Here is a 12,762-nt window from a genome sequence, read left to right as displayed (position 1 = left end):
TATTTGCCCTGGGTCCTGCCTTCAGATACAGGCCGAGACCGACCCGATATGACACGTGACTGCGCGTTTTATCACGGGAGCCGGCCATGAACATAAATATTGTATATGGTAGTTAAGGAGTTAAAGGAAAGCCGCCTCCACAGGGAAGAGGCTCCAAATGCCCCAAACTTTTAATTCTCCAAAGAATGAACCTTCACCAGGTCACCGAGAGTGCAGCATAAGTCGGGAGATGCCCGTGTGACGTGCGAAGATCCTTCACTTGACCGTCTCTCTCCCATTCCTGGAAGAAAGGCTGAAACCATCTCCTGCAAGAGACTACCCACGGAGGAGCCCTCTCTGTCCAGAGGTTTGATATATTGGTCTTTAAAAAGGTATTCACTAGGAATACCACCAGGTTGACCATACCCAACCCGCCTAGTCTCCTCATGGGGTAAGTCACCTCCCTCTTAATTAGGTTCAGTATGTTCCGCCCACAACATTAGGAAGAACAGACTGTAGACCTGGGCCCAGAGAGGTTCTGGCAAAAGGCTGACACTGCCCAGATAGATTAACAACGGGAGCAAGTAGGACCTGATCAAGAAGACCCTTTCCCTAAAGGTCAAAGACCAACCTTTCCACTCTTTTGGAGATATCTTCCAGTCTGCATTCCCAATTATGTGTGGGGTAATCCCCGGAACCAAATTCGATGCCCAAATTTTTGCAGATTCCTGGGGCAGGCAGGGTGTCCAGGAGACAAAACTCAGGGTCTCCACCTCCCAACCAAAGACTTTTGCACTTGTCCCGGTTGATCTTAGACCTGGATGCCTCCGAGTAGCAATCCACCTCCGACATCACCTACTCCGCCTCCCCTTGCGAAGAGACAAAAATGGAGACTTCATCAGCGTATGCCACTACCCTTAAGGCAGAATATGGCACCGCCGGGCCCATCCTCACCCCCGCCAATGGTCCCCAATTGATCCTTCAAATGAAGGGGATCGAGAAAACACATAACGCAGAGGGCTTAACGGACAGCCTTGACGCACACCAGACTGCACCCCAATGGAAAAGTCTCAGCCCCTGCATCCAATGCCAATCCACAAACCCCCCTAGCAGACCGTATTTCAAAAGAGTGGACCAGAGATACTCGTGATCAACTCGATCAAAAGCCTGGTCCAAGGACAGCAAAAACCCCTTCCAGTGACCAGCCTGACCCTGCTCCACAGCCTCGCGGACACCCAGCACGGCACTAAAAGTGGGAACAGGGAACCGAGCAATGCTGGGACCCCAAAAGGAACTGGGGTGCAAATTTCACCAACCTGTTGAATACCACCTTTCCCAGGATCTTTCTGTCCACATTGAGAAGCGCTATGGGACACCAATTCTCAATGCGGGACGAGTCTTTACCCTTTGACAAGATGATCAGAGTCAACCTCCTCATTGACTTCGGCAGAGTGCCCGAGGATAGACACTCATTTATTACTTCAGTAAAGAGGGGAACCAAAGTGTCCTTAAAGGTCTTATAAAACTCAGATGTTAAGCCATCCGGCCCTGGCGACTTTTTGAGGGCAAGCCTCTCAATCGCCAGCTTCACTTCCTCTTCTCTGTCAAAACATTGAGAGGGGTCTACTCCTGACAGGGAAATGGCATCAGCCAGGAAAGCCGACATCCTGCCCCGATCTTCCCCAAGGAGGTGCGAGTAAAAGGCTCTAACGACCTCTAGGATCCCCGATCTGGACTTGTTCAGAGATCCTGTACAATCGACCAGGCCGGTCACGATCTTACAATCCACTGACATCTTACAGGTCCGGCAAAGGTCAGGCGAGTGGTACTTCCCGAAATCCCTCTCTAAAACCAAAAGATGCGTGTCTATCATACTTGCACTTCTTTAGCAAAGATTTCACTCTGGAGATTTCCTCTCGGTCACCTCCAGTCGAGACAAGAACCTCGAGTTTCCTCCTCAGTTCCTGATAGAGGCGATCCCTATTCAGATACCTAAGGTTCGCGGTCTGGCGGAAGAATCTCGCAGCCCATTTTTTTGAACATCTCCCACCACTCTGACTTAGTGCTGCATAAGTCCAGTAATGGTACCTGGCTCTGCAGAAACTCCTCAAAGGATCGTCTTATCTCCTTGACTTCCAGGAGGGACGAATTTAGCTTCCACAATCCCCTTCCCATCCTGGGGGGTCTCTGAAACAATCAAAGAGAACATAATCAAAACAGTGGTCGGAGAACTCCACCTCAACAACCTGTAAAGGTGAAGAGACAGAATCCTCCTTCAAAAAAAACCTATCTATCCTAGACCTGATCTCTCTACCTCTAAAGTAAGTGAACCCGCTGTGACCTGGGGTGTGCCGGATGTGGACATCCACCAGGCGAGACTCACTAGCTATTCTATTCAAGGAGGCGCTATCGTAATCTAGCCGATCCCTGGAGCCTCCCCTATCAAGAGACCTTGTAACAGTATTGAAGTCTCCTCCAAAGATGACCTGCCGGCTAGTAAAAAGTAGGGGCTTAATCCTCATAAAGAGACTTTTCCGGTCCCACCTAGTCTGTGGACCGTAGATGTTTATAAGACGTAATTCTTGTCCCTTCATGAGGACGTCTAATACCAGACATCTCCCCATTTCTAGCTCGATTACACGTCTGCATTCTACCTGAGCGGTTTTAAAAAGAACCGCCACCCCGCTATACGGCTGGGCCGCAAGAGACCAGTGAGAGGGCCCATGGCGCCACTCACGCTTCGCCTTATGGATAGCGGTTAGATCTGTCAACCTGGTCTCCTGCAAAAATAAAATGTCGGCTTCAATTCGGCCGAGAAAATCAAAGGCCGCATCTGACTTTATGCTGGCGACATTAATACTCGCCAGCGTCAACGGGGAGGGTGCCGCCATCATGTGTGATCAAGCTAGACACCCCTCTTCTTCCCTCCCCCTCCCTTTTCCTTAGTGTCATCATCAGAATTACCCAATTTACCCCTTTTTAAGCACAGAGACATATCCATATTTACAGAATTTACAGAGTTCCCCTCTTTTCCAGAGGTCACCTCCTGCACCCCACCTGGTCCTGGGACAGCCTCCCTCCCCGTTACCAGAGAGGAGGACTTGACGCTCCCAGAAGGCCTCACTTCAGACACCGGCACCTCGTCCCCGGCCTCCTCATCAGAGGAAGAGATGTCATCCCTGAGGACTTGGTACCGGTTAGGGCTATCTACCAGAGGGGAGGCGGTAGATCCTTCCGCTGGTACCTGGACAAGGGTGAGGGGGACTGAATGATCCCACTCCAAAGAAGGGGACTCCTTCTCCTTGCTCCTCTTCCTCCTCTTTTTCCTGGCACCCGATTTTCTCTTATTCTTTAGCCACTCTTTGCTCTCCTCATCCATACTCTCTCCTGGAGAGGAGGTAGCAGTGATGGCCCTCTTATCCTCCTCCTCCTCCTCTCTATCCAGTCTCCTGGCCTCCTCCTCCAGCCCACCATCGCTCAGATCCTCAGCAGAATCCACCATCTCAGGGTCAGGTAAAGCTACCTCAGCTGTCACCTGAGAAGCCCCTTCCCTTTCCCTTTGGCGTGCCTCCAAACGCCGCAGCCTAGAAGGTGTCATTCTTTTCTTCCTTGGACCCGTAGTCTCCCCGCCTCCGCCGGTACCCTCCCCAGTGGAGTCAGCATCTCTGCTAACCCCAGCTGGAGATTCCACCGCATTGGCAAAAGAGACCGGACAGCGGCTGAAGGGGTGACCGAGGTCCCCACACAGGTGACAACGAATGTCCCCACAGGTTGCGGCGAGATGTCCTAACCCTCCACACAACGCGCACTTCTGGACCTTACATTGTGCGCTGAAGTGTGTTGGGTCACCGCACCTATGGCAGACCTTCGGCTGTCCCTGGTAGAAAACCAGGATCCTGTCCCTCCCCAGAAAAGTGGAGGAGGGAATGTGGGTGACAGAATTACCCGAAACCTTCAACTTGACCATGAAGGTCCAGGCCCCTGACCAGATACCAAATTCATCCCTGTTCTTCTGGGGAATGCTGACCACCTCTCCATAACGCCCAATCCAGGTCATGATGTCTATGCAAGAAAGAGATTCGTTACACGTTAATACCGTCACTTTCTTGATGTTATTCTGGCGAGAAATTGCCTGGACAGCAAAGTCTCGCCACTCGGGTGCCATCTTTGCCAGCTCGTACCGAGACCAAAAGAGCTCGAGCCCTTCAGCCCGGACAAAGCTGACATCGAAAAATGGGGTACCATGAGGGTGTATCAGGGCAAAGATGTCACCTGCCCTGAAATCCATCTTGAGGAGGAGCTCAACTACTTTTGTCCTGTTTGGACAGGTATCACTGCCCCTCCACCTAAGACGGACCACATTCCTCCTGGGGACCCCAGACCCGGCTGTGGGGAGTGACCATGACTCCTCTCCTCTCCTTTGCTCTCGGAAGGCCCCGAGGCCGTGCCTCTCTATCCAAAAGGACAGTTCTATCTCTCTACCCTCTACAGTGATAGATTTATTCCCCCTCCGCAAGGCCTCTAGAAAGCGCCTCTGAAGGTCACTATGCCCAGGACCAGAAGGTGCAGGATTCCCATGAGGCCCACTTGCCCCGGCAGCAACACCGGCATAACTCCTAGCGGGCGCCGCTGCCGGGGGTTCAGATGGACCAACCTCACTCTCCACAGAAGCCATACTCACCCCCCCTCTCGCACTCACATCCCCTCCATCCATCCTCTCATCATCATTCCCATCCTCCCTCACTCCCTCTACCCCATTCACACCTCCACTCAGTCCTGGACCAGACCCCACAGACAGACCCCCCATATGTACATTATTTACAGTATTTACATTCTGTACACATGTGACCTCAGCTTCATCGGGTGCTCCTGACCAGTCTTGCCCCGCCCCAATAATAGACTCCGACTGGTCAGGAACCCCCTCCGCCTCACTGGTCACAGGAAAGTCCTTTGGGACAGGAGGCCGTCTAGCTGCAGGAACAGTTCCTATTTTGTCCATAGACCCTCCAGTCCCCATAGGTTTGAGGACAGTCCCTTTAATGTTCTCCACTGCTTTAGCAGCCGCCATTGCCAGTCCAGCCTTGGCCGGTTTTATTATCCCTGCCGAGGTGCCACCTGCCCCAACCGCAGATGAGGTTCCCCCTCGAGAAGCCTCTGCAGGTGACACCCCGACAGCAGACACCACTCCAACTGCAGACTCCACCGCGGAGCCTACTTTACCACCAAGCCCCTGGTGGCGCCGCTTATCTCCGCCCTCGCTCCTCATCTCCGGCACCGGGAACAAAGCTTTACCACTGCCCGTCTTGCCCTGTCCCGGTGCCGAAGAAAAGCAGCCTCCCGCTGGGCTGCTGACCTCACCAGACATGTCCGGCTTCACAGCCGAAATCGCCCCGACACTCTTACCGCTACTACAAGCTGAAACAGTGTCACATGACTTTCCCGTAGGGACCTCCATACTCTGTCCACTGCTCTTCCCCTGCACAGAACCCACCGCAGGGCCCTGACTAGGTGGAGCTGGGGAAAGGGGGACATAGGAAAATGATACCGACTCACCCCCCTTCTGGTCATTCCTTCTCCTCCTCCTCCTCTCTCCCTCATCTGGTACAGGGTCTTCTCCAAATGTGAAGCGCTCCATGTGTACTGGAGACTCCATCTGCCTGATGATGGCCATGAGTCTCCCCCCGGGGTCACTGCTCTCCTCCTCCGAGCTCCTCCTGGATCCTGATGTTGAGGCCGGTGGTCCTTGTCCAGGACAGATCCCACTCTGAGACCCCTGCGATGGATCCTGGATGTTAGTGGGGTCACTATCTTCCTCAGCAGGGGGGTCACTCTGGCTTGGCCCCTTCTGCCCCTCACACCTCTCCTGGTTCAGCAGCTTCTCCAGGAAGGGGCCGCTGTGTGTCTGAATGTCCATCCTTTTTCTCTCCAAGATGTTTATTTCGGACTTAAGCTTTGTAATGTCCTTATTAGCCTCTGCCCGCTTGTTCCCGGACGAGGTGTTTGCCCGCACTCGGGCGCATCTCAGCTCCTCACGCAGCCTGAACAGTTCTTTGCCTTTCTGCTTGTAGGCCTGTGTATAATAGGCAATCCTGGAGCTGTAGTCACTGACAGGCTCCCGGGGCCTCCGCACGCACCAGCCCTTCACCTCCATATATCCTCCTGAAGCCTCGCAGCTTAGGTCAGGGTCCAGAGGGGGGGCAGGAGAAACATTGCTGCTTCCCCCACCAGATCTCCTTACCCCCTCCGAACAGGCCGGTCGCTGTGCATCCTCCGTCCCCGCCGGCCTACTCCGGGAACCAGAGGCCTGGGACTTGCTTTCCCTCTGCATCCCAGAAACCCGCTCCCTCCCAGGGCAGAAGGGAGCAGGAGCCTGGAACCACCTGGATCGCTCCCAGCAGCAGCAGCACTGACTCTAACGAGACACACCCGATCCACCTGAGGGTTACACCCAGTATACAGGACCGGAGAAGTGGTACTGTGCAGTGTATATATATATATATATATATATATATATATATATATATATATATACACAGAATAAGAGCAGATACTGTAGAACGCTTTTATTTTATATAAAAAGAAATACAAAACATAAACCAAACATAACCATAACAATGATAATCAAACATAAGATAAACCTAATACATAAATAATATCAAAGACACAAACAAAAATCCCTTCTGGTCCAGGACAACACACACTCCACACCGCCAACCTATATAACTATATACACCACATTCTATATAACTTTATATACCACACGTACCTATACAATTTTTTTTTTTTATATAATATATATACACACAAAATCTAATCAATAATATACATATATATATATACATATATATATATATATTAGGGGTGTGAATCGCCAAGAATTTGGCGATTCGATTCGAATCGCGATACCAGTGTGGCGATTCGATATATCGCGATATATCGCGATACCGTCTAGGTGACGATACATCGCGATATATCGCCCACCTGGGAGCATTCATAGATCCCAATAGACGCCGCTGTCAGCTTTGACAGCGGCGATCTAGTACTCCGGTGCTCACTTTTCTCATGTTATCCCGTCCGGGCTGCAAAATAAAATAAAACGCACTTTATCTTACCTGCCAACGAGCCCGCGGAGCTCCGGTACAGGTGTTCGGTCCCCGGGCTGTATTCTTCTTACTTCCTGTTAGTCCGGCACGTCACATGGAGCTTCAGCCTATCACCAGCGGAGGCGGGACATCGCTGCGGCTGGTGATAGGCTGAAGCTCCATGTGACGTGCCGGACTAACAGGAAGTAAGAAGAATACAGCCCGGGGACCGAACACCTGTACCGGAGCTCCGCGGGCTCGTTGGCAGGTAAGATAAAGTGCGTTTTATTAAAAATTCCACATCCCTAAAAGAATCGATTCAAAAATATTTTGAATCGATTCTGTATCGGCAAATGAAAAATCGCGATTATCGCGAGAATCGATTTTTTCTTACATCCCTAATATATATACACATATACACTTACACATATCCATACACTAAATAATAAACACACAAAATATATAAGAATTTACTTATAAATATCCCCCACCTTTCCTATAACCTACACAAAATTATTCATCAAATAATATAACCTTATTCATTATATATGTACAGTCCCTATACATATATACACAACTCCTACACATATATACAACCTTTATACATATATACAATCCCTACACCATAACACCAACCCCTCAGGGCTCCGGTTCGATGTCTGTAGCCGCCTACATCTTTTCATCTTTATCAAAACAAAAATGTCTGGTGACAGCTTCAGCCCATCACCAGGGAGGAGATTACTAGGTTAGGGCACCTTAAAGGAGAACCCCCTCCACAGGGTAGAGGCACTAAATGCACCAAACTTTTCATACTCCAAAGAACGAACCTTCACCAGGTCACCGAGCGTGTTCCTACAAACCTCATCCACGGGGAGGATTTTCTGTCTCGTCGACACTAAACACCTCGCTTGCCACGTGTGATACCTGACCACTGCGCTGACTATAAATGAAGTGCACCGGTCCCGGACACCCAGATCTTTGAAGGCCGCATAAACCCACTCAGCATAGGAAAGGGCGGCCAGCCGATGGAAGCTCCCACCCTTTGATATACCTCTATATTAAAAGGGCACTGAAGCAGGAAGTGGTCCATGTCCTCCAGCACACCCCCACACTCCTCCCGGGGACAACCCTTTTCATCGGAGTTCCTGTACTTCAGATTGCCCCTTACATATAGCTTACCATGGAAGCCCCGCCAGGTCAAGTCCCAATACTTCAAGGGGATCCTAGGTGAATTTAAAAGAGCCAACCCAATCCCTTGATCCCGACCTGGGCAATCCTTGAGGGCCAGTGGTTTCTGGAAATGAGTCAGCAAGACCCTGTTATCGAGGATTTTCCTCGGCAGAGTTCTTACCTCCCACATCCCCAGCCCCCACCTCCTGATGACCTTCAGAACCAGTGCAACATAAGTCGGGAGATGCCCGTGTGACGTGCGAAGATCCTTCACTTGACCGCCTCTCTCCCATTCCTGGAAGAAAGGCTGAAACCATCTCCTGCAAGAGACTACCCACGGAGGAGCCCTCTCTGTCCAGAGGTTCGATATATTGGTCTTTAAAAAGGAATTCACTAGGAATACCACCGGGTTGACCATACCCAACCCGCCTAGTCTCCTCGTGCGGTAAGTCACCTCCCTCTTAATTAGGTTCAGTCTATTCCCCCACAACATTAGGAAGAACAGACTGTAGACCCGGCTCCAGAGAGGTTCTGGCAAAAGGCTGACACTGCCCAGATAGATTAACAACGGGAGCAAGTAGGACCTGATCAAGAAGACCCTTTCCCTAAAGGTCAAAGACCAACCTTTCCACTGTTCCACTCTTTTGGAGACATCTTCCAGTCTGCTTTCCCAATTTCATGTGGGGTAATCCCCGGGACCAAATTCGATGCCCAGAATTTTTGCAGATTCCTGGGGCACAGGGAGGGTGTCCGGGAGACAGAACTCAGGGTCTCCACCTCCCAACCAAAGACTTTTGCACTTTTCCCGGTTGATCTTAGACCCGGATGCCTCCGAGTAGCAATCCACCTCCGACATCACCCATTCCGCCTCCCCTTGCGAAGAGACAAAAATGGAGACGTCATCAGCGTATGCCACTACCCTTAAGGCCGAATCCGGCACCGCCGGGTCCATCCTCACCCCCGCCAATGGTTCGCGATCTAGCCTTCGAAGGAAGGGGTCGATCGCGAACACATAAAGCAAAGGGCTTAACGGACAGCCTTGACGCACACCAGACTCCACCCCAAAAGGGCGGCCCACCCAACCGTTTACCAATGGAAAAGTCTCAGCCCCTGCGTACAATGTTCTCAGCCAATCCACAAACCCCCCTGGCAGACCGTATTTCAAAAGAGTGGACCAGAGATACTCGTGATCAACTCGATCAAAAGCCTTTGCCTGGTCCAGGGACAGCAGAAACCCCTTCCAGTGACCAGCCCGACCCTGCTCCACGGCCTCGCGGACACCCAGCACCGCACTAAAAGTGCTACGACCGGGAACAGAGCAGTGCTGGGACCCCGAAAGGAGCTGGGGCGCAAATTTCACCAACCTGTTGAATAGCACTTTTGCCAGAATCTTTCTGTCCACATTGAGAAGCGCTATGGGACGCCAATTCTCAATGTGGGACGAGTCTTTACCCTTTGACAGGATGATCAGAGCCGACCTCCTCATTGACCTCGGCAGAGTGCCCGAGGATAGACACTCATTTATTACCTCAGTCAAGAGGGGAACCAAGATGTCCTTAAAGGTCTTATAAAACTCGGATGTTAAGCCATCCGGACCTGGCGACTTTTTGAGGGCAATCCTCTCAATCGCCAGCTTAACTTCCTCTTCTCTGATCTTCTCTGTCAAAACACTAAGAGAGGGGTCTACTCCTGACTGGGGGATGGCATCAGCCAAGAAAGCCGCCATCTTGCCTCGATCTAGATCTCTCTTCCCCAAGAGGTGCGAGTAAAAGGCTCTGACGACCTCCAGGATCCCCGATCTGGACTTGTTCAGAGATCCTGTACTATCGACCAGGCCGGTCACGATCTTACAATCCACTGACATCTTACAGCTCCGGAAAAGGTCGGGCGAGCGGTACTTCCCGAAATCCCTTTCAAAAACTAAAGATGCGTGTCTATCATACTGGCACTTCTTTAGCAAAGATTTCACTCTGGAGATTTCCTCTCGGTCACCTCCAGTCGAGACAAGAACCTCGAGTTTCCTCCTAAGTTCCTGATAGAGGCGATCCCTATTCAGACTCCTAAGGTTCGCGGTCTGGCGGAAGAATCTCGCAGCCCGTTTTTTGAACATCTCCCACCACTCTGACTTAGTGTTGCATAAGTCCAGTAATGGTACCTGACTCTGCAGAAACTCCTCAAAGGACCGTCTTATCTCCTTGACTTCCAGGAGGGACGAATTCAGCTTCCACAATCCCCTTCCCATCCTGGGGGTCTCTGAAACATTCAAAGAGAACATAATCAAACAGTGGTCGGAGAACTCCACCTCAACAACCTGTAAAGGTGAAGAGACAGAATCCTCCTTCAAAAAAAACCTATCTATCCTAGACCTGATCTCTCTACCTCTAAAGTAAGTGAACCCGCTGTGACCTGGGGTGTGCCGGATGTGGACATCCACCAGGCGAGACTCACTAGCTATTCTATTCAAGGCGACGCTATCATAATCTAGCCGATCCCTGGAGCCTCCCCTATCAAGAGACCTTGTAACCGTATTAAAGTCTCCTCCAAAGATGACCTGCCGGCTAGTAAAAAGTAGGGGCTTAATCCTCATAAAGAGACTTTTCCGGTCCCACCTAGTCTGTGGACCGTAGATGTTTATAAGACGTAATTCTTGTCCCTTCATGAGGACGTCTAATACCAGACATCTCCCCATTTCTAGCTCGATTACATGTCTGCATTCTACCTGAGCGGTTTTAAAAAGAACCGCCACCCCGCTATACGGCTGGGCCGCAAGAGACCAGTGAGAGGGCCCATGGCGCCACTCACGCTTCGCCTTATGGATAGCGGTTAGATCTGTCAACCTGGTCTCCTGCAAAAATAAAATGTCGGCCTCAATTCGGCCGAGAAAATCAAAGCCCGCAAATCTTGCCGCATCTGACTTTATGCTGGCGACATTAATACTCGCCAGCGTCAACGGGGAGGGTGCCGCCATCATGTGTGATCAAGCTAGACAGCCCTCTTCTTCCCTCCCCCTCCCTTTTCCTTAGTGTCATCATCAGAATTACCCAATTTACCCCTTTTTAAGCACAGAGACATATCCATATTTACAGAATTTACAGAGTTTCCCTCTTTTCCAGAGGTCACCTCCTGCACCCCACCTGGTCCTGGGACAGCCTCCCTCCCCGTTACCAGAGAGGAGGACTTGGCGCTCCCAGAAGGCCTCACTTCAGACACCGGCACCTCGTCCCCAGCCTCCTCATCAGAGGAAGAGATGTTATCCCTGAGGACTTGGTACCGGTTAGGGCTATCTACCAGAGGGGAGGCGGTAGATCCTTCCGCTGGTACCTGGACAAGGGTGAGGGGGACTGAATGATCCCACTCCAAAGAAGGGGACTCCTTCTCCTTGCTCCTCTTCCTCCTCTTTTTCCTGGCACCCGATTTTCTCTTATTCTTTAGCCACTCTTTGCTCTCCTCATCCATACTCTCTCCTGGCCTCCTCCTCCAGCCCACCATCGCTCAGATCCTCAGCAGAATCCACCATCTCAGGGTCAGGTAAAGCTACCTCAGCTGCCACCTGAGGAGCCCCTTCCCTTTCCCTTTGGCGTGCCTCCAAACGCCTCAGCCTAGAAGGTGTCATTCTTTTCTTCCTTGGACCCGTAGTCTCCCCGCCTCCGCCGGTACCCTCCCCAGTGGAGTCAGCATCTCTGCTAACCCCAGCTGGAGATTCCACCGCATTGGCAAAAGAGACCGGACAGCGGCTGAAGGGGTGACCGAGGTCCCCACACAGGTGACAACGAATGTCCCCACAGGTTGCGGCGAGATGTCCTAACCCCCCACACAACGCGCACTTCTGGACCTTACATTGTGCGCTGAAGTGTGTCGGGTCACCGCACCTATGGCAGACCTTCGGCTGTCCCCGGTAGAAAACCAGGATCCTGTCCCTCCCCAGAAAAGTGGAGGAGGGAATGTGGGTGACAGAATTACCCGAAACCTTCAACTTGACCATGAAGGTCCAGGCCCCTGACCAGATACCGAATTCATCTCTGTTCTTCTGGGGAATGCTGACCACCTCTCCATAACGCCCAATCCAGGTCATGATGTCTATGCAAGAAAGAGATTCGTTACATGTTAATACCGTCACTTTCTTGATGTTATTCTGGCGAGAAATTGCCTGGACAGAAAAATCTCGCCACTCGGGTGCCATCTTTGCCAGCTCGTACCGAGACCAAAAGAGCTCGAGCCCTTCAGCCCGGACAAAGCTGACATCGAAAAATGGGGTACCATGAGGATGTATCAGGGCAAAGATGTCACCCGCCCTGAAATCCATCTTGAGGAGGAGCTCTACCACCTTTGTCCTGTTTGGACAAGTATCATTGCCCCTCCACCTAAGACGGACCACATTCCTCCTGGGGACCCCAGACCCGGCTGTGGGGAGTGACCATGACTCCTCTCCTCTCCTTTGCTCTCGGAAGGCCCCGAGGCCGTGCCTCTCTATCCAAAAGGACAGTTCTACCTCTCTACCCTCTACAGTGATAGATTTATCCCCCCTCCGCAA

The sequence above is a fragment of the Hyla sarda genome, unplaced genomic scaffold, assembly GCF_029499605.1.
Source record: "Hyla sarda isolate aHylSar1 unplaced genomic scaffold, aHylSar1.hap1 scaffold_473, whole genome shotgun sequence".
Classification (NCBI taxonomy): domain Eukaryota; kingdom Metazoa; phylum Chordata; class Amphibia; order Anura; family Hylidae; genus Hyla; species Hyla sarda.
Note: the sequence above shows the minus strand (reverse complement) of the source record.